The 21,763-nt window shown below is 28.9% G+C and overlaps 1 long non-coding RNA gene across 1 annotated transcript in view; it reads left to right on the plus strand.

Moving 5' to 3' along the window:
- LOC107453396 (uncharacterized) overlaps window positions 1–21,763 on the plus strand; it is a 76,310-nt gene that overhangs the window by 28,063 nt on the left and 26,484 nt on the right. The window contains exon 2 of the long non-coding RNA XR_015435547.1: window positions 5,337–5,487. This is a non-coding gene — a long non-coding RNA (uncharacterized LOC107453396). The remainder of the gene's footprint in view (window positions 1–5,336; window positions 5,488–21,763) is intronic.

The raw sequence follows: 21,763 nt of genomic DNA on the forward strand, positions 1-21,763 counted from the left end.
AATAATTATTTTTGTTAGAGATCAAAGTTAAAAAATAATATTGAAATAAGCATTCAAATGTACTTTAAACTGTACTTTCCGAATTTAAATAAAATTTGCTTTTCAAGTTTAAACATGTACTTTAAATACATGTTATTTTCTACTTTCTTTAGTATTTTTAAAAATTAACAAATTTAATAAATTTAATTACTAAGTTTGATAGAGGTTTTTCGATGAATCGAGTAAATTTATTTTTTTTCTAGATGATAATATTTTTGTAATACATAATTACATTAATTTTTAAAAAACTTTTCATGAAATGAATACTCAAATTCATGATTTTTGTTAGAGAGGTAATGAAAGCAAACTAATAAAATAATAGAATTCTAAAAAAAAGAGCCGTCGTAATAAGATATGCAGATAAGCGGTAGATCCACAATTATTTCTACCGAGAAATCACCACACTACGACCGTCAAAGATCTCGTAACTTCCGGGAAAATCGGGAGTTAGGCTTAACATATACCTGATTAGCATGCATACGTCAATTATAAGCCTGGAACTTTGTGGTATTACGTTTTGGTTACTCTTTCTTAAATTGATAATCGCATATTTTTTCTTCATAAAGACTAAAGATTTGCTAAATTAAAAAATAAATATTTAAAATAAATGAACGAAAATTTTAAAAACGTAATATTGTGAAACAGTAAAAGCTCCTTAAAATGTAAGTTCAAAAATTTTTCTGATTAATAATAGAGTTAAATATTTCATGTAATCCTATAAAAAAGCACTGTTTATTGTAGCAATTTATGTATGCATTCTCAATATAATAGATCTATTGCAACAAACAAAAATTATTGCTCTTAAAAATGTATTGAAGCATGTAATGATAATAGCATTTAAAAAATCGTTTGAACCAATAAATGTTGTAGCATTTAAACAACTATTGTATGATATATTAATTATAGCATTTAACACATATATTGAAGCAGATTATGAGCTTAGTACGTAATATGTCTTGTATACAATCTGGTTTAATATATAATTCAATTGAATGCACTCTGAAAGAATGTATATAATTGTTTTCATTCTTGTATTTTTTTACACTTACAAATCGATTCATTGCTAGAACATTAGTTTTAATTAAAATTATTTTCAATATAAAATTTATCTAAAAATAAGAATTACTATTAAGAGTTTGAAAACAATAATAAATTATTTCATCTTTTAATTTTAATAAAATTTTCAATCGTAAATCATGTTCAAGAACAGTGGATTACAATAAAATATAACTATAGACATAGATTAAAAATCTATACGCAAGTTAACTCTCATTTATATTGCTAACAAATTCAATCCGAAGCAAGTATTTTTTTAATGAAGTGAAGGAACAAAATTAAGTAATTAATATTTTTTAGAAAAAGTATAATGAATTCCATTTACTAAAACATCGCAATTATATGTTTAATTCTAAATTAACATTTTAAATTATAATAGATATGAAGAAATAATCTCAAAATATCAACGCCTATGCAGAAATGGCAAAAGGAAACTATCTGAGGAAAGTTTTTCCTTCAAGTTGGCTTTACCTTTATAAGCGACTTCAAGCAGAAAAGAATTTTGTCAGGGGCAAAGAGAAACATTTTCCTCTACATTTCTTTAACCCACTGGCGGTTAAGGAAATGGGCAAAATTGGGAGAATGTTTCTCCCCTACACACAGTTCCCCTATCAATTAACAAGGGAAAACCGGTTTTGCAATGCAGAGAAGACTACAGGTTAAAATGCGACTTTTTACGTGCAGAACCGTCAGTGGGTTAAATCATCAACCAAATCCATTGCACAAAAGCTGTAACCTCATTTACTGATTCGTAAGCATTGAACCAAAGAATTCTGAATTATGAAACTAAAATCAGCAAATAAAATCTCTACGTGTACACCTTGTTAGAAACAAAAACATATCATAATTAATGATGAACGTGACTTCAATGAAGATGTGATTATGATTTGGTTTTTTTTTTCTTTATGTATATTGTTTATTATTCATAACAAATGATTAATCTGAGTCTGTTTTGGCTGATGATAATGTTTGATGCTTCAATTATATTAAGAGGTCTAGTTCTATAATATTTAAATCGATGTAGGTTAGGTAAAGCTATTTTTATGCAATTACGCACTATTAATTATTTAGGAGGCTTTTCAAATTGCAGTTTTCATTTAAAATTTGATTCAGTTTCTTAATAAATTGATATACAAATTTTTTATACGTATATTTTTGTTAGCGTTGTTAACAAGCCATTAAAGAGTTAGTTTTTTGAAATTATGAAGATGTTTTTAATAGCAGCCACGATGATTATCGATGGATATTTTTTTGTAGAATTAGAAACATTTATACGAATAATTCATTTTGCATATTTTTTATGGTAATATTTACTTCTGAAGTTCATATTTTTTGTAAAGTTATATCGTCTTAGAACATTTTTAAATTAGTGGCTAGCTTAATGAATAGAAATAGATTCAATAAATTTATGTTGCGTTATTTTTTTTATTTATTTCAATTTTACTTAGAATAAAATTTCAGAGAACATGATTAATACTTAATCATAGTCATAAATTTTTTTTTGTTTTTTTTTTAACTAAATCTATAAAGTGCGAACTTTGTGACATTAATCATGGATTTTTAAAACTTAAAATATGGTAAAATGCACAAAGTTGTACGTTTTTAGTTTTAAATGGAAAAATTGCACAGTATTTAGCATTTTTAAAGCTTTTAAATGAAGATTGGTTTCTGACTGAAAAATATAGACTGAATAAATTTTGTAACACAGCTTTTTAAAAAAAGTTTTCTCATTAAAAAATTAACCCCGACTGTTATTTTACACGAAATTATGATTATTCTTAAATTAAAAAAAAGTATGGATTCAAGCATTTAAAACATAAATACTAAGTTTACTGTATTCAATTCTAACTTTTAACAGTACTGGCATGCAAAGTTTCCAACTACAATAGCTGCTGTAACAACCCCGTTTTATATATTTTCTCTAAAAATATTCTTGACTTAGAAAAGAATCCAGTCATCAGTATTCTATTTACAGACATTTCTGTCATAAAAAGAACAATTTCTTTAGCTTAAGTAAAAAAGAAGGTGAAGAACCTTCTATTTTTCAAAACATAACTACTTAATTTGTTAAAAGTAAACTGGAAGTTTTGACAAATTACAACTCATTCAAAAACTTTCCAACTTCAATCCACTATCTTACTATATATCATTTTAAGAAACATTTATTAAATGAGAATAAAATCTAGCATTCTATTTTCAGTCGCTGCGGCGAAAAAATAAACAGCCTCTCTAAATGAAAAAAAAATGGAGAACCTATTCTGTTTCTATAAATATAGCGCAACTCAATTTATTAATAACAACTCAATTTATTAATTCAGTTCTAGCTTTTAATAAATTTAGCTGAGCCATAGTGCTCCCAACTACAATTACTGTTTTAACAATCTCACCTTATGTTTCTTCTCCAAAAACATTTCCTAAATAAAGAGCTAAACCTAGTATGCTATTCACAGGCACTGCTGCCATATAAAGAACAATATCATCAAAATTCGTTTTAAAATATTGTTATTATATTCAAAACAAAATTATTAAATTTATTAAGTCTAGTTCTAGCTTTTAACACATTATTACTGATATACAGTGTTTCCTACCACAGCAAATTTTGTAAAATTATTCCTTCATAGCTTCTTAAAAAACTTTTCCTAATTATAGAACAAAATCTACTTCACTAATTGCAGACAGAGCAACCATAGAAAGAACAGTCTCTCTAATTTAAGAACCTTCCAAAGTTAAACATTAAGAAACAAAGTATACTTTAATACTAACAGTCGGAACAGCTATAAAAATAATGAAAAAACTCTCCAAATTAAGAAACAAATAAACAGAGAACCGATTCTATCTTCCAAAACATAACTTTTCACTTGATTAAATTCATCACTAATGTTTAACAAATTACTACTGACGTGATACTTTTTCTATTATAATCCTCACCGTGTCTATTTTATTGCATATCTAATTAAAAGCCTTCCTTAATTAAGGACTCAAATTTAATATTATATTTACAGGCAATGAATCTGTAAAAAAACAAAAAATCCAAATTAGAAAGGAAAATTTGGAACCTATTCTTCCTTTTAAATAGTAACAAATCAATTTAAATTTAACTCCAACATTTAACAAATTACAAATTACATGAAATGTTTGCTACTACTATCACTGTTATTACAACTTCACTGTGTGCATTAAAAAAAAATTTAATTAAGAAACAAAATCTAGCTTCCAATAACAGACACTACAGCCATAAAAAGGACAATCTTTCCAAATTGAAAAAAAAGAATCTATTCAATCTTTAGAAACGTAACTAACTAATTTATTAAATTTAAGTCCATTTTTAGCAAACTACTACTGAAGGACAATCTTTCCTTTTAAAATCAAAGCTGTAACAATCTAACTGTATATATAAACAAAAAACATTTTGCAATTAAAGAACATAGCCTGTATTCCGTTCACTTACACCACAGACAATAAAAGAAGAAACTACTTGAATTAACTTTAAGAAAAATGGCGAAATGATTCTATTTTTCTAACTTTTTTTTTACTTTTAACAAATTACTTCTTACATGCAATATTTCCTTCTACAATCACAACTGCTGCAATTTTACTGTACAACTTCTAAAGAAACATTTCTTAATTAAGGAACAAAGACCCAGTATTCTATTTACAGACACTGTAGCCATAAAAAGAACAATCTCTCTAAATTAAGTGAAAAAAAAGAAAGATGGCGGATCGATTTCATCTTTCAAAATATAACTACCACTCAACCGAATAAAGGAGATCTTGACCCACTTCAAGTAATTCAAGATTCTAGACAAAGCCCCTGCATTAGAAACTGGATCTAACACTTCACCGTTCGAGTCTTAGTTAACTTTAAAGACTTGCTCCCCCTCCCCAGGCTCTATATATGTTCTATATAAATCTCCAACCATCGTCAATAGCCCCCTTTTTCATCCATCCTCAACATTTTCTGGTAAAAAAGAGAAGCAGGATTGACAAGGATGGGGCTATCCCGTCTTCTCTCCCCCTTTTCATTTTTTTTCTGCGCCCCAGAAAAAAAACCTTATTGTGATTGGTAAAGTAATTCTCTTGTCGGGGCTCTAAATGGACAGGCTTGTATAAGAGATGTGTCAACACTATGTTGAAGAAAAGAAAAGGAAGTTGAAATATGAGAATGTTGAAGGAGTTAGGTTGAGGGAGGAGTTTTATTAAATAGCTTAAAATATATTTTTTTCTTTCTTTTTCTTCTTCAGGTTGGTCTGGATGGAACACGTAGAAGTTTTCTTCCTCTGGAGATTAAAGTTGGAAGCAATTTCCTTGAGACCAAAACACTAGCAGCACTTACAGTCACAATGGCGACCATTGCCAATCTATTTTAAATCTGACAGTTCTATGGTTGGCTGTGTAAGTTACTTTATATCAAGTTTGGAAAGATAAATTTTAAGGTGCTTTGATATAGTTTTTTTGTTTACTTTGTTATTTATCTTTAAATATTTGTCATCTTGTAATCACAATTAAAACCGCCGAGATCTTTTATAATTCGGTAGTTAAAATTTCCCTTTCTATTTAATATATCTCTTTTTTTCTTTATTTGGTTGTTATAAGTTTTATGCAGCAGTTTCAATAAATGCACACATGGCCTGATTCTCGCCTAGGCACAATAGGCATGGGCCTAGGACCCACAATTTCTAAAGGGGCCTCAAAAATTAGTAAAAAGTCTAATGAAAGGTGGGTTAGCTTTGTGTTGGTTTAATCTCTAAATAAAAAATAATTCATCTAATCAGTGACTTTCTGCAAAAATTACTGATTTTCACTGCTTGTGGTCACCAAACTATTTTTATTTTGATATAACATTTTGTTGTTTCATATTTGCCTTTAGTTTATAGATACGTAAACTTTATCTTAGAAAAATAATCTTCAATTGTCTGCTTTCAAAATTTCTTAGAATGTTTCTTTTGAATCATGCAGTTGAAAAGATTCTTTTCTATTGTTAGGACTACTATTCAGTAATTTAGTTTTAAATTATTTTGTAAGGGGGGCCCGAAAAATTTGGTGGGCCTTGGGCCTGAATTTGTCCTGATTGGTCCCTGAATGCGCAGGGAGGACACTATGATGTTCAGGTGTGCATTTTTTCAATGGAACACTCCACGACTTTCAGGAACACCTTTCTTTTAAAATTCGCACGCTTCTCAGAAACGTATGAAAAATCTGGTATGAACAAGAAGGAAATATAATCACATTCTTTTCAGTTCCCCACACTGTAAAAAACTCTAAATCTATTTACGGTTAAAAAAAATGCCAGTAATCAGGGTGTCGGTACTTTTTACTGTAAAATTTATTTTTTCCCGCAACATGTTACGGAATGAAATCTGATATACCGTAATTTTTACAGTAATAGTTAGTGTAGAATCTCTGAATCAGTCTAATTTAATAAATATTTACCTCAAAAATTACGGTATAATATTTTACGGTAAAATTAGATTATATGGATGATGCATCCAACGTTCCGGCTCTTAGTACCGTAATTTGATCCGGAATTGTTTAGAGTGCAATGTAAAGTTACGTAAGTTTCAGTATCAAACTCTTGAATGAATTTCTTATTTTCCGCATTAATATCTTAATGGTCATGCAATTAACGTTGACCAGTAGGAACTGCACCAAAATAGAACAGCAGTATAATGTTAAGAATACTGGTATTTGAAATATTTAAAAATATTGCTTGATGATACTAATCATCTCCTTTAATATACATTTAACCAGTCGATTAACCAGATTAAACCAAAAGTGGGGGTATTCATCAGTATAAAAGTAATATTTGTTTAGAAAAATAATAAATGCATATTTTAAGTAAACATTTATCAAATAAAATTGTTTAAAAAAGAATTGTTTGAAAAGTTTTCATATTTTTTATTATTTTTAAGCAAAATATATTTTAGTACAAAGCATCGAACAATTAAAGTGATAAGTTGCAATTTTCTTCAATTTTATTAAAATCCATTTTGAGAATCCATTCTGAGACAGCGAAATACTTTTTGATGAATAATACTCATCTAAAATAAATTTAAAGTTTTATAAAAGACGTTGAAATTAAAAATTTTCATTTTTCGGATATTTAATGTCCCTTATGAGTTATTTTGCTTTAATGTTAAATCAAATTGATACATCAATATGATTTAATACATAGACGCATCAACATATTTTTTATGCGGAGTTATATGTTTATTCAAGACTTTTCGGGATGTAGGATTATTTTAATATTATATGAAGTTCCACTCCCTATAAAACCAATGGCAAGTTTAGTCTTAGGTTTTGATACGATTGCATGTACATATTTTTATTGTTAATAAGGTTGAAGAAAGAACCCTGAAAAAAGTTTAGATGTTTGAATATGGTTGGGTATTGGACAACCTTCATCCTATTGACAGCATTGATTAGTGAGTTTTCAAGACAGTTGGTACCTGTCCATGCATTTGTAGAGGATTTCTGTGATGGAATTGTTGCTGTTTCTTCATTTTGATTTCACCTGTTCAGATGTACTTCATTTTTATTTCAACTAGTTCTATTCCTTAGAAACACACAAAACTATCCCGTAGAAACACAAAATTAAATAGTATCTTATTTGAAAGTGCTGTTTATTTATAGAAGTATCTCGATGAGCATACCGTTTGAAAATTTAACATACATAAAATGAAATAAAAAAAACTGGAATAAGTCATCTACAGCATACATCCGTCACCCTATTCAAATGACTTGACGAATAACTTTCAGGAAGAGGCCGGGGAAAATATGATTATGCAAAAGACTCGGGCACACCAAAAAATCAACAAACAAAGCTTTGGAATGTCATCTCATTTTCTCAACGCCCAAAACATCTGCAGAAAAATAAAGGGGGGAAAGAAAAGTCTTTATGAACAGGCGTAGTCGAATAATTCCCTGTTCTGCCTATCTTCAAACAACAAAGGGATCCTTCTAGTTTGAAGGCGAATATTCCAGATCCAACAAGTAATCCTATTGGCTGTGAATCCAACAAAAAACTCTCCAAAAAAGTTCCCCGGATTGACTCATATGCCCCAGGTGTCCATTTTATGCAAGAATAACAAGAACAGGGAATTTTTTTCACTTTCTTCATTCCGCATTCGGCCTTTTCTTGAACTAAGCTTAAATTTTCCAGAGCTCTACATCTGAAATAATCTTACTGAAGTCATATCTATCTAGAACTTTGCGCATCGACCAACTACGTTTACGAATCTCATTACCGTATGTGTATTCGGAAGGTTTTATATAGAGATATATATTTTCCTTCATCTGCAAGCCTTCACAATTTACGGTTCCCCAGTCGTTGTGTATGCAAAACAGGAGGGAAAGCGTGAAGAATTTGGGCTGAGTCAACAAGGATGGGAGTTGGTGGCGTACGAAAAATGATGATATTCAAGTTTTTCGGGAAAATTGAGAGCTTCCAATAAGTAAGAAGAGATGGAAAATTGGGAAAAAAAGGAAAAGTTGGAGAATATGTAAACATAAGAATCTTCGAAGGAGGAAATTATCCGATGAAAAAAGATGAAAACAAAGATAAAATGAAGGAGGAGCTTAACGCCTAAGACAAAAAATATGTTGGAAGTAATAAGATATATTTTTGAAGGCGGAGCTTTTGAAGTTTTTCATCATATTATATGGAATATTTTTATTAACCAAATAGTATTGTTTTAATATGTTTGAGGATGATTATTTGATAATGCTCTTTAGTTATTTGAAGATTAACTTGATATTTTGTAAGTTAAACTAGATGCTGCAAAATCTAGTTAAGCTAGAACTAGATTTCTGCAAAACCTAGATGTTTCGTATTCATAAGCATCTAGTAAAATTAAGAACTTTAGAAAATCATTGATCTTATTATTGTAAATCTAGTTCATACAGATGGTACATTTGTTATTCTAATGCATGCAGTTGCTACCAATTATTTTACTTAAGGTTATTTGATAATATTATTTAGTTATTTCAGGTGTAACTTAATAGTTTTTAAGTTAAACTAGATGCTCCAAAATCTAGTAAAACTTAATTCTGCAAAACTTAAGTGTTTCATATTCATAAACATCTAGTAAAATTAAAAGCTTTAAAATACAGTTGATCTTGTTGCTGTAAATATAGTTCATATAGATGGTACAGTTGCTGTTCTAATCCATGCAGCTGCTACCAATTCCTTTTGGGAGGTTATTTGATGATACTCTTTAGTTATTTGAGGTGTAACTTAATAATTTGTAAGTTGAACTAGATGCTACAAAATCTAGTTAAGCTATATTCTGCAAAACCTAGATGCTTTGTATTCATAAATATCAGTAAAATTAAAAACTTTGAAACACAGTTGATCTTGTATCTAAAAATCTAGTTCATATAGATGGTACAGTTGATGTTCTAATGCATGCAGTTACTACCAATTCCCTTTTTGATGGTTATTCGATAATACTCTTTAGTTATTTGAGGTATAACTTAATAATTTGTAAGTTAAACTAGATGCTACAAAATCTAGTTAAGCTATATTCTGCAAAACCTAGATGCTTTGTATTCATAAATATCAGTAAAATTAAAAACTTTGAAACACAGTTGATCTTGTATCTAAAAATCTAGTTCATATAGATGGTACAGTTGATGTTCTAATGCATGCAGTTACTACCAATTCCCTTTTTGATGGTTATTCGATAATACTCTTTAGTTATTTGAGGTATAACTTAATAATTTGTAAGTTAAACTAGATGCTACAAAATCTAGTTAAGCTATATTCTGCAAAACCTAGATGCTTTGTATTCATAAATATCAGTAAAATTAAAAACTTTGAAACACAGTTGATCTTGTATCTAAAAATCTAGTTCATATAGATGGTACAGTTGATGTTCTAATGCATGCAGTTACTACCAATTCCCTTTTTGATGGTTATTCGATAATACTCTTTAGTTATTTGAGGTATAACTTACTAATTTGTAAGTTAAACTAGATGCTACAAAAACTAGGAAAACCGAATTTTGCAAAATTAATTTGTTTCATATTCATAAACATCTAGTGAATTGAAAAGATTTAAAATGTAGTTGATTTTGTTACTGTAAATCTAGTTCGCATGGTGGTACAGCTGCTTTTCTAATGCATGCAGTTGCTGCCAATCGTTTGCGGATTTTTATTTGATAAGTTATTTTAGTTATTTTAAGTGTAACTTGATATTTTGTAAATTGACCTAGATGCTGCTAAAATCTAGTACGACTAGATTCTGCAAAACCTAGTTGTTTCATATCCGTAAAAATCTAGTGTGTTTAAAGCCTTAAATTTTATTTGAAGTTGTTACATTAGATCTAGTTAGATTTTATATTATAGTTGTCATTCTGACCAATTCAGCTGCTACCAATTTTTTGGGAACGATTCTTTGAGAAAGTTCATAAGTATTTTCAGATCTTACTTGATGTTCTATGCATTGCAAAATCTAACTAGACAAAATTTTGCAGACCACAGGTTATCCAGATTTTCCAAAATCAAATAATTTTAGATTCAAAAAAATCTAGTTTGTTAAGAAGGTTTGATCTAGGTTGATTTAGATCCTGTAAATCTAATTGAAATAGATGCATTAATTTATGTAGCTGCTATCCATTTATGTGGATTAATACTTGAGAAAGTTCGTAAATTGTTTTAGATCTAATTTGATGAACTGCAAGTTAATCTAGATGCTCCAAATCGTAACTAGTCTAAATTCCACAAAATTGTATTACTTTTGTTGCAAAACCTAGTTGTTCCAGATACTAAAAAATTTAGTTTTAATCTAATTAATCAAAATGCTGTAAATTTAATTGGTATGGATATCGTTATTATTCATGCAGCTGTTAATAAATTATTTTCTACATTAATATCTAATGATAAAAATATGTGTAGCAAGGACTGGTTTTTCTAGGATAAAACCACATATATATTAAACAAAACAGCAAGCACAAACTTTTATAATTGCAATATTTTGTCCTCAAAAAGTTGCCCTAACAATATTTTGTCTCTGTCTTGTCTACCTTGTTTATTTTGTCTACCTTGTCTGTTTTGTCCACCTTGTCTGTTTTGTCTACCAATATTAAGTCTAACTTCTTCATAACCTAATTAATCTATATTTTAATTAAGCAAATATGTGCATAAACCGAATATTAGTAAAACTTTGTTAGGCATTAAGGAAAATATTATTTCTTAAAACCATGAATTTTGCACCTTATTAAGTAACTTTCTCACGATATTATGTCTTTAAATAATCTAGAGTGTAATATGCCAGTTTAATCTGCAATTTTAATTACATATAGTGCCACTAGATGCAAAAAAAAAAAACATTTAGATTCCACATAACGTAAATATACAATATTTTTCACTGCACATTTAAATTATCTATGCAGGTTCAAATTATTAAGATTAGAGATTTCAATTATATTTGCGTCAAGTATATTCAATTATTTTCCTCAGGCTAATAGGTTTCAGTAATTTATTCCATTTTATTTTATCACTCCAAATTTATTCCATTTCATCTTTCTGTTTTAAATTTATTAAATTTTTATAGTTACTTTTTTGCTATTTTTTTTTTAAAAAATTTAAAGTAATTTTTTTAACACACGATACACAGTGAAAAGTTTAAAATCAAATTATGGTATAAAGTACAGGATTTTTGAATGCATTATCCATAAAATCCATTTTACCTTAAAGCCTACTTTTACCACGAAGTATTATATTGTCAATTTTAAATTAATATTTATTTAATTAGAGTCATTCATTAATTTTACGGTAATAATTACTGTGCAAATTAAGATATAACTGATTTTTTTTGTTCCCTAACATGTTTCCGAAAAAAATGAATTTTGCGTTAAAAAGTACCGGCACCCTTAGGTATCGGAACTTTTTCACATAACTTGATTTGGAATTTTTCCCAGTGTAAGATAGTTAACCCTTGCATTTAATATAAAGTTGCAAAAAATTCAAAGCATTTTTGTTACTTTATGTTAAATGCTATGGATTGCTATTTGTATATAAATGCTATGAATGTCCAGAACTCACAAAATTCATCAAATGTATAAAACTAAACTAATAGCCAATGGAGTCGGAATTTTATGCATTAATTATACAAAAGTCATCTGCCGTTTATAGAAAAGAGTACTGTAACTCGATGTTCCCCTTAATCTTTCCAAGCCACTTTTATTCCTTAAATTCCAAACTCAAGAGCTTCTAACTGACCCCGATGCAATTTTAAAATATTTCTTAAGAACCTCGATATCGAATTTCGAACAAGTCAATATCTTCCCCAATAACTTTAAAACTTTTTAAGTTACTTAATACTCTGTTCGATAGTGCTCTTTGATCTTAATGCTTTGAAAGTCTAGAAATCGTATTTCTGCATTTAGATTTCTTTCTTTCTTTTTTAATTCTGAATGCCATATTTATTTATTTTTTTAAGAAAAAACATCAATTTTAGCAGAGCTAGTTCCTTTTTTTTCAAATGGCGAATGAAATCTTGCATATGTAACCTAGAATTCTATCATTTTCTTATATACTTCTAAAAAAGGATTTGAATTTTAACATAGAATGTACTTGCCTGTTTAATGCACTGTAAAAAGCAACTGTAAATGTTCTACAGAAAAAAAAAACATATTTATTATGGAAAAAAACTGTTTAAAGATAAATACATATATTTTCTCTTTTGAATCGTCACCAATACGCTCCTAACCATAAAAGGAGAATCATTTACCATAATCATAAAACTTTCAATTCAAATCTAGTTCTTGCTATGAAATATTGCTTACCGTTAAGTTAAATTCATCTTTTTTTTTTCAAATCATTTAGCAATTATTTTCTGTGTATACTTATTCCTACTTTTCAGAAATTATTTCATAGTTTTGAACATTGTATAAGAAAATTGCGATTAGACATATACTCTACCTGATTGTTATCTGTTGTTAGGTAAAAACATGGTAAAAATACTATGTACTACCAGTTTTGTAAAAGATGTGTTTTTCATATACAAACTATTTTTAATGGCTGAGAATTAGTGGGTTAAGTATTAATTTAACTAGCTTATCAAATATACATCTTTATTCTTGGAAGTGAAATTTAAAGAAATAAAGAAATAATCACACTTAGCTCTGCAAACTTTTAGTTATATTAAAATTCATAATTCGGTTCTAAGTCTATTTTTTTGGATTTTTAGTCTGTATTTTTCAAGAAATCAATCTATATATTCTGTTCAATGAATTTTGAATCACAGAATTATTTAAATTATTTAACTTTAAATCAATCATAGTGAACAACAAATACTTCATTATGCGTAATATTCCCTTATTATAAAATTCAATTATTAAATGATATTAGGTTTTAGGGCGAAATGAGAAATATAAAGAACAATAAATTAATCTGTCGAGTAATAAAATGGTCGAGCATTGAAAATTAAATTAAATAAGCAATCGAATATTCATTTGAAATAATGGTGAAATATTCAACTGAATTATAACCATCTAAGAAAATGATTTTCAAAAATGCAAGCTTATGAGTAACAAATATAAAGTGGTAAAATATAGCAATCAGTGCAAAAAGGAGGAACTCTTAGTTATTGGTAAAAAATAAGCATCAATGACTAGGGAAAAACGTACATTAATTAACAGTAAAATTGCTTAGTTATAAATATGTAAGTATGTAATTAAATTGTAAAAATAAAAGATTTGTACAAAGGAAAATTCTTTTTTCATTGAAAAATAATAGTCTTGAAAAATAATAGCCATGCCTTGTCCGGGATTCGAACCCAGAACCTTTCTGATGAAAAGACAGTTCCCTGCCCCCTACTCAGGCCGGTCGGCATAAGAGGAACTATTAGTTAATAGTAAAATAGTTAAATAATACTTTATTGAACATTGAAATATTCATTAATTCCTTAAGCGTACATTAATGAAAAGTAAAATTGCTTAATTTTAAATATGTAGGTAATTAAATTGCGAAAATAAAAGATTTGGAGAAATAAAATCTTTTTTTCATGAAAAAGAAATAAGATTTCTACAGTAAATATTGCATTAAATAATCAATCAAATGTTCATGCAAATTAATGGAAATAGAGCCAATTGACTTATAACTATCTAAATAAATGATTTACAAAAATGTAATTAATGATTAACGAATATAAAGTAGTAAAAAGTAGTAAGCAACACAAATAAAAGGAACTGTTAGTTAATTGTAAAATAATGAATTAATGAATATTGAAATATTCATTAATTTATTGTGCGTATATTAATGAAAAGTAAAATTGATTTATTGTTTAGCTTTAAATATGTAAGAAATTCAATTGCAAAAATGAAAGATTCGTAAAAAGGAAAATCCATTTTTCATCGAAATTCCGACATATATTCCACCAGAGCACATGATTTAACGTGTTATCCAAATCATTGCTAACAACGGAGAAGAAGTGAAATTATCAGCCTACCTATCAGATAACCCTTCTTTTTACATAATAAAAGGGTTTGTAAAAAAAGCCTATATACATACGGGAGATAGGGAAACGCAAAAGGGGTTATTGCGGAAGAGTGATTTTTAATTTGGCATGGTCCTTTTGTCATGGATAATAACCTTTGTGATGAGCGTCTCAAATATAAGAGTTACATGATTCCGGTACTTGACAAGGTAGTGGGGACCGTATCCTCATATTAAAATATATTCACCATTTTATTCAAGTTAAAAAATACAATGCATTTTTATTTCTCTGTAAAATAGAAAATAAAATTCATTTAAAGCGAGGAAAAAGTATCAAAGCTATGAACGAAACGTTTTTGAAAATTTCATTGCATTTAAATCTGAGGTTCGTATTTGTTTTTTAAATCAAAAATGGGGATTTCTTTCTTTTAGATTGATGCTCTTGTTATTGTACTCATAATTAGGCGTAATAAAAACACTTTGACAAGAATGAGGAAATAATTCATAATTTGACAAGTAATAGCTATTAATTAATGCCAAGGTAATAACTGTTTCTTAGCTTAGGAAATTTAAAATGTGATGTCAAGGTATTAATGACTATATTATAAGGTCGAAATATTGCAATTTTCGAATTTTAACACTGTTTTAAGCAATTTTAATAAAATAATCTATTTATCGAGTTAATTTGGCCACAAATACGGAAGTTTACCAAGAAAAATTTATTAATGAATATTTATTCAAAAGAGGTTTAAAGGAAAAAGGAATTTAATTTTTCAGATATAGGAAATATTGGCATGGTCCTGGTGTTTAATTATCATACTAAAGAATTGTATGCATTTACCTATGATCAAATTATGTAGCTTTATTAAGTCCTAACGAATTAACTTAATATTGTTTCCTTAAATCATAATGAAAGAAAGAAACATCACTGATTTAAGTTATATTAACTTGTCGTTGACTTTTGTCATAAGAATTGAAATTCTAAACTTTAGTTAAAAAGAATGAACTTAACATGAATGATTTAATTCATAAAGACATTGACTTTATCGTTGACTCATATCGTAAAAATCTTAAGTAAAGGATTAACTAAACATCGTCATAAAAAATTTATTAAGCATCATTGATTTAAATATTAAATAATAGATTTTTTTAAGAAAAAAACTCATACAATTTTACTTTTTATGCTAAATCTGGAATTTTTTTAATTTTGTTCTGGATGATAAATTTGTATTCAAAAGGAAGAAAAAATAACAAATCTTACCTTTTCAAGCTGTTTTATTAATTTTAAGTGTACTTTAAACATTGAAATAAAATGCTAAAGAAAGAATTAAAAATTTTAAGCTCGTAGTTTAAAAGAACTAAAACTGTCTGGCATGCTAATGATAGCAGAATCACGAAAAGGTAAAAAAAAACTATAAATAAAATTTAAATAAATTCTGAAAAATAAACTAAAAGTAATCTCTTTGTCGGCCATCATGTATAGCACTCGGTAAACACACCCGTTTCACATATTTTACATTTGAATTATGTTTACACAGTAGCAAAAATAATCAATTGAAGAGGTCCAAAGCAGATTTTTCAAACTTATTTCTGACTTTAAAACACTATTTCCCAAACTCTTAAAAAATCAATTTACTAAAATTAGACTTCTGTGAATTTTAGGCTCATTATTTCAATTTTATTTTCAGAAATTTCTAAAGAATATAATTTGGAAAGAAATAATAAAGTTTAATAAAAAATATGCCATTTTATTGAAGTGCACCTTTATGATTTTTAATTTAAATTTTGTAAACGCTAATAACGCAAGTATTTAAAAGAAAATTTAAGTAAGAAAATTTAGAAAAATTTGTATACATTTAAAGAATTAAGAAAAATTTGTATACATTTGCGTGCGCCATAGTAAAAATTCAATCAAATGTATGTAACTTTCAGAAGTGAATCCGGAGTTGGACCCCTGACGTTTTCCGTTCATATATAATTATTTTATGTTACAATATCTTATTTTGTATCATAAATCTATTCGGTAATATTTATAAACATCCCTCTAGCAATAGTCACCCCTTTGTCTCCCTAATCGAAAACAACTTCTGGACATTGCAGGGTGGTTTTCTGATATAAGAAGGGGTTAGAGCACGGTGAGTGACTTGACCACCCCCACTGTTACTGTGATTGACTTTTATCCGATAGAGTGGAGCCTTTCAATTAAAGCACACTTTGCCATTTTATGAATAACCCTTTCAAGGGAACATAATAGAACCGAAATCTGATAAATGGAGAGTAAAATGTATCTCTTTAGCGTTGTTTGTGGTTCATTTAATTGAGTTGTGGTTCGGAAAGTCTGGAAGTTCAGAAGTGTGTTTCATTGTTGAAGGCGTACTAATGATATTTTTTTTAAATAATTTTCAGTTAGTTTTTACATTTTTAATTAGCGTTTGTAGTACTTTCAAAAATGTAAACTTTTTCCGATTTCAACCGTAATAAAAAGTACAATTTGCAACGAGAACAGTACTATAATTGTCTTTATTTATTATTATTATTATTATTATGTTAAAAATTAGAAAGATTATAGCATCTATATGTAAGAAATATGATAAAACGCTACTTTCGACTTCATGAAAGGTTTTCTTTTAATTCATACTTACATTAAAAAAAATACAGAACACGCTGTTTTTGATTACTTTTTTTTTCAGTTTAAGCTTATAACCTAAGAAATGTTTATTACTTCCAACGTATGCTTCTTTTAATGTTCCTATTAGTCTGATATGCAAATATAAAAATCATTTTATTCAAACTTTTCTACAGTTCATTTAACCCTTTGAAGCAGAAAGGTTATTCATTCCTTTGACGCTTTTCATAAGAAGCAAACTAATAGTTACTGAAAAATATCTGTTAGTTTATTAAAATTGTATTTGTACACATATAAAGAAATTCAAAAAAATTAGTTTGAACTTTTTTTCCTTCATACTCATAAAATTATCATTAATTGATTTTATAAACTAAAGTTATTTCAATAATTAATAACTGTTTCTCTTAGATCTAAATAACAGAGAATTTGAAAAAATTATTGTTTAGAAGTCAGCCATGTTTGAAAGATTTTACCCTTAAACGCAGAAAAAGACACCGGTGTTTCATACGGTATTTCATAAACATAAATTCTTAAAACGCTTAATTAATTCAATTATTGGTTTATGGAGCCGTGGTGGCTCAGGGGATAGAGTGCTCGCCTCCCAATGAAATGAACCGGGTTCAAATCCCAATGGTAGCTAGCCGATACGAATTCCACACCCGGCTGACGAAACATATTCTTAGTTATAGACGGATCATGGGTTGGAATTCCCTTGCCATCAGACTAACCATAGAAGATTTTCGTGGTTTTCCTCTTCTTGTAAAGCAAATGTGGGTTGATTTAATCGAAAGCTTCTACGATGGTAAAATTTCTCCCAATACTTGTTTTAAGAGTTCCCTTACCTTCTGGATTGGATTTAAAGTTGCAAGGCCACGGAGTTGAATGTTGGTAGTCATAAACTCAAAATTAAGTCGGGCATTCAACGACGGTTATGAAACAAAATGACCCCCTGATGAACCACAATGGCTGAGAGGATAGAACATTTGCTCTCCAATAAGATAAATCCCTGCGATGGCTGGTCTGTTCTCGGGTCGCATCGGCAGCAGTGTTTGAGTAAAATATCTTCAGTTGTAGATGGATCATGGTTTAGAGTCCCCTTGCCGTCGGGATAACCGTGGGAGGTTTCCCTGTCCATGCGACACAAATCTGACCGAGTACCATAAAAAAACCTCCATTCTTTTGTCTTCTGGGTTGGATTTTGAATTAAAAGCCTACGGAGTGGTAAGTAAATCTCCCGGAAACTGGAGCTACGGAGTGGTAAAACCCAAAATGGTTGACTATTCAGCAGCGGTAACAACATGAAATAAAATCAGCCTATGATACATCCTTAAAACTTGTATAGCGCTATTTCCTTGGAAACGATTTTTAAAAAATTAACTATTTATATTTTAGTAATAATTGTGGTCTTTAAACTAAGCAAATAAATTGGAAATCAATAATCAGCAATGATTTTTCTCTATGTTGCTAGATTTGGAGTAAGAAAAACCACATTCTCACCTTCTAAAATGAGAACATAATTTTTTTCTAAGGCGAAAGTAGGAAACCCTAACTGGTGTCATAAAAATGTTCGAAAACTATTCTCATTTTTCAGAAAATGAAAGAGATAAATGACCACAAAGAAAGGAAATAACATAAATAAATGTGGAAAAAAGTGGCGAACAGATAAAATAATAACAATAAAAAGGAAGAAAAAGTTCGAACATTCCTTTCGCTATCGTTTAGTTCTCTGAGGGGCACCAGAAATCGTTTTCAACTGTCCGTTTCGTTTTGATTGAAACTGGTCCTGCTAGGTGCAAGGCACAAGAAGGAAACGAAGACGCGATCTTGGTCCGAGTATATTCCTTCTAACCACGTGACAACTCCCCATTCTATTTCCGGTTGGTTACCGGAAATGAAAGGGGAAGAAATGGCAAGATTTCAGCTTGCTTATACACAAAGGATATACATGACTGCTAGCTGCGTTGCCCAGAACATTTTTCACTAGATGTTTAAAATACCACTGCCTGGAATGTGGAAATGACAGTTTTGGCATTTAGTATTGTAGTAAGGAGAAAAGAATATATCGCGATCCTTTATGAAGAAAAAGAAATCTGGCCACAGAAGTTGGAACGCTGATTAATAATCGAAGAATGCTGTTAAAAATAACATTTCCTGAAAAAATATTTGAGCTGAAATGATACATAACCTTCATAACTTAATTTAAAAGATCTTTCTGTTGGAATGAGTCACTTTTCGAAGGGCAGTTTCCCTTAGTTAATGAAACTATACTACCCTATTAAAAACACGCATTTAACGATCATTATGCAATCAATATTAATAAATATTCTTTCAGATTTTGAACAATTTCGTTAGATTTTGGGCCCGAAATATTGTGTAGAAAAAATTACTACTCTGTAAAACTGTAAGAGTTTTCCCTTACTCCAAATTCAGACAGGTGGACTAAGTCGCTAAACAATAAACTATAAAATAATTAAACATCTTCATAATTCCAGATGCTAACAAATTACAGTTGGCACTTATTTTTACACTATCCAAGTTTAATAATTTTATAGAATATAGTAAGTAAAATAGGTGTTGGCTCTCTGTAAAATAAGCATTAAATAATAATTAACTCAGCATGAAGTACTTCATTTTCATTTACAGGTGTCAATAACAAGAGAGATTTTTATAAAATGAACATTTTTGTAAGTTTTATCTTTCAAAAAACATACAGTTTTTATTAATCTCTCAACAGGAAAAAGGTATTTAATATTCGCCAATAAAATGAAAAGCAATTTCGCGATAATCACTTGTGGACCAAGAAGGTCATTGATATTACAGTTTCAGTACTAACGGTATGATGGTGTCAATGTGGGCAGAACTGCACTGCGACTGATTTTACTTCCTAGACAGCTAGTGCCTATTGATATAAAGATAGATGGGCTATAGGTCACCACCGGGAATAGAGCCCTAGTACGCAACAATAACATTTCAGTACCTCAGTCCTTAGCCATCGTGGCTTAGTATTTACTTATTTGCTGACCATATTGAGGTTTATTTAGGCTAGAAATTTTGTGTAGAAAATTTATCTGCATTACAAGACAGAACAACGTCTTCCTTATTACATAGTCAACCAATGAGTAGACTTTCACTGACAAGTCGTTACATCATGACATCGTTACGTCACTGGCATCCGTTAATAAAATTCAGCTTGACGAATAAGTTTTATTCCATCCAAAAAAAGTTGATCCTCATTAGTTTTTATTTTGAAAAAAGTTATTTAAGCTTTATTTATAAACCAGTTTAGCTATATTTGTAACTAAATAAAATCCAGCAAGCTCATCTGCACTACAAAGCAGTGCAATGCCTGCCTTATTCCATATTCAGACAAACGAAATTTCATGGTTAACTGTATTCTGGAAAATTCATGTGACTTTATAAACTTCAGTTAGATTAATTTTTAAATTATTATAAAAAGAAAGTATTGGGTCCTTATTAGTCCATTCAGAAATGAAAATTAATAATTTTCATTTCAAATTCAAATTTAGGTGGGCTAGTGTCAATATATTTTGCTTTGCAAGTTTCAATTCACTAGAGTAGAATAGTTTTAGTCATGATTCCATTTTTCCTTACCCAGGCAGAAAATAGTCAATTATTAATCTTAAGATGACTTGCAGAAGTCTTTATAAAACCCAGTTAAAGGCCCTGTTTTGAATCTTAGGTTTTCTTGAACAATAAAACAGTGAAAGATGCACAGAAAGAATCTATTTAAATATTATATAGTCATTCTCTAATAAGTAGTCATAATCTAATGAAGGATAGACAGATTTTGCCAAGCTTTACGGTTTTCTTTAACTCAAATACTAACGTTATTTGAACGTAGCAGCGCATACCCCCCCTGAACGATGTACCGCTAAGGCGTAGAAAATGCGTTTAAGTTTTGGTTAAGTACACGCAAACTCTATGCGAAACTCAAAGCAAACATTATTCAAAATCTTTCTAATGTTATAGGGTTGTGTAACTCCTAGCATTCATTATTTAGTTACCTTAAAATCTTTCTAAGATGGAATCAGTCGGATCTAATTAAAATTTCATTGTACGCAGAGTCAAATTTTTATCAAATAAAATCATATAAAGATAAAGATTTTATGACATTAAAATATTTTTTTAAGAAAAATTTTTAAGAAAAAATTTTAGAAAACAAACAACAGAACTTTAAACTTTTTAATTTCTAGTTAAGTTTGTAATGGCAATTTATATGCTGTAAATAATTGCTCATTAAATTACGGTAAAGAGTACTGGCACCCTGAGTGCAGAATCCGTCAAATCCATTTTTACAGTAAAATTTTAAACCACAATTCTTACAGTAATATTTATTTAACTGCAGTGACGCAATAGTTTTACAATAAAATGCAAAAACTACGATATATAAAATTTTTCGTTCCGTAAAACGTTATGATGAGAATAAATTTACGGTAAAAATTACTGGCTCTATGACTGCCTATACTTTCTACCGTAATTTGATCTAGTTTACGCACCAGTGTACGTACAGTGCGATATGCATTTTGTTTTTGTGTTATTCTTAAGCTTGTAGTGAATAATATTTCAACATTAGAGAGTCCTTAA

The sequence above is a fragment of the Parasteatoda tepidariorum genome, chromosome 1 (assembly GCF_982258835.1).
Source record: "Parasteatoda tepidariorum strain Cologne lab strain chromosome 1, Ptep-v5.0, whole genome shotgun sequence".
In the NCBI taxonomy this organism is placed as follows: Eukaryota; Metazoa; Arthropoda; class Arachnida; order Araneae; family Theridiidae; genus Parasteatoda; species Parasteatoda tepidariorum.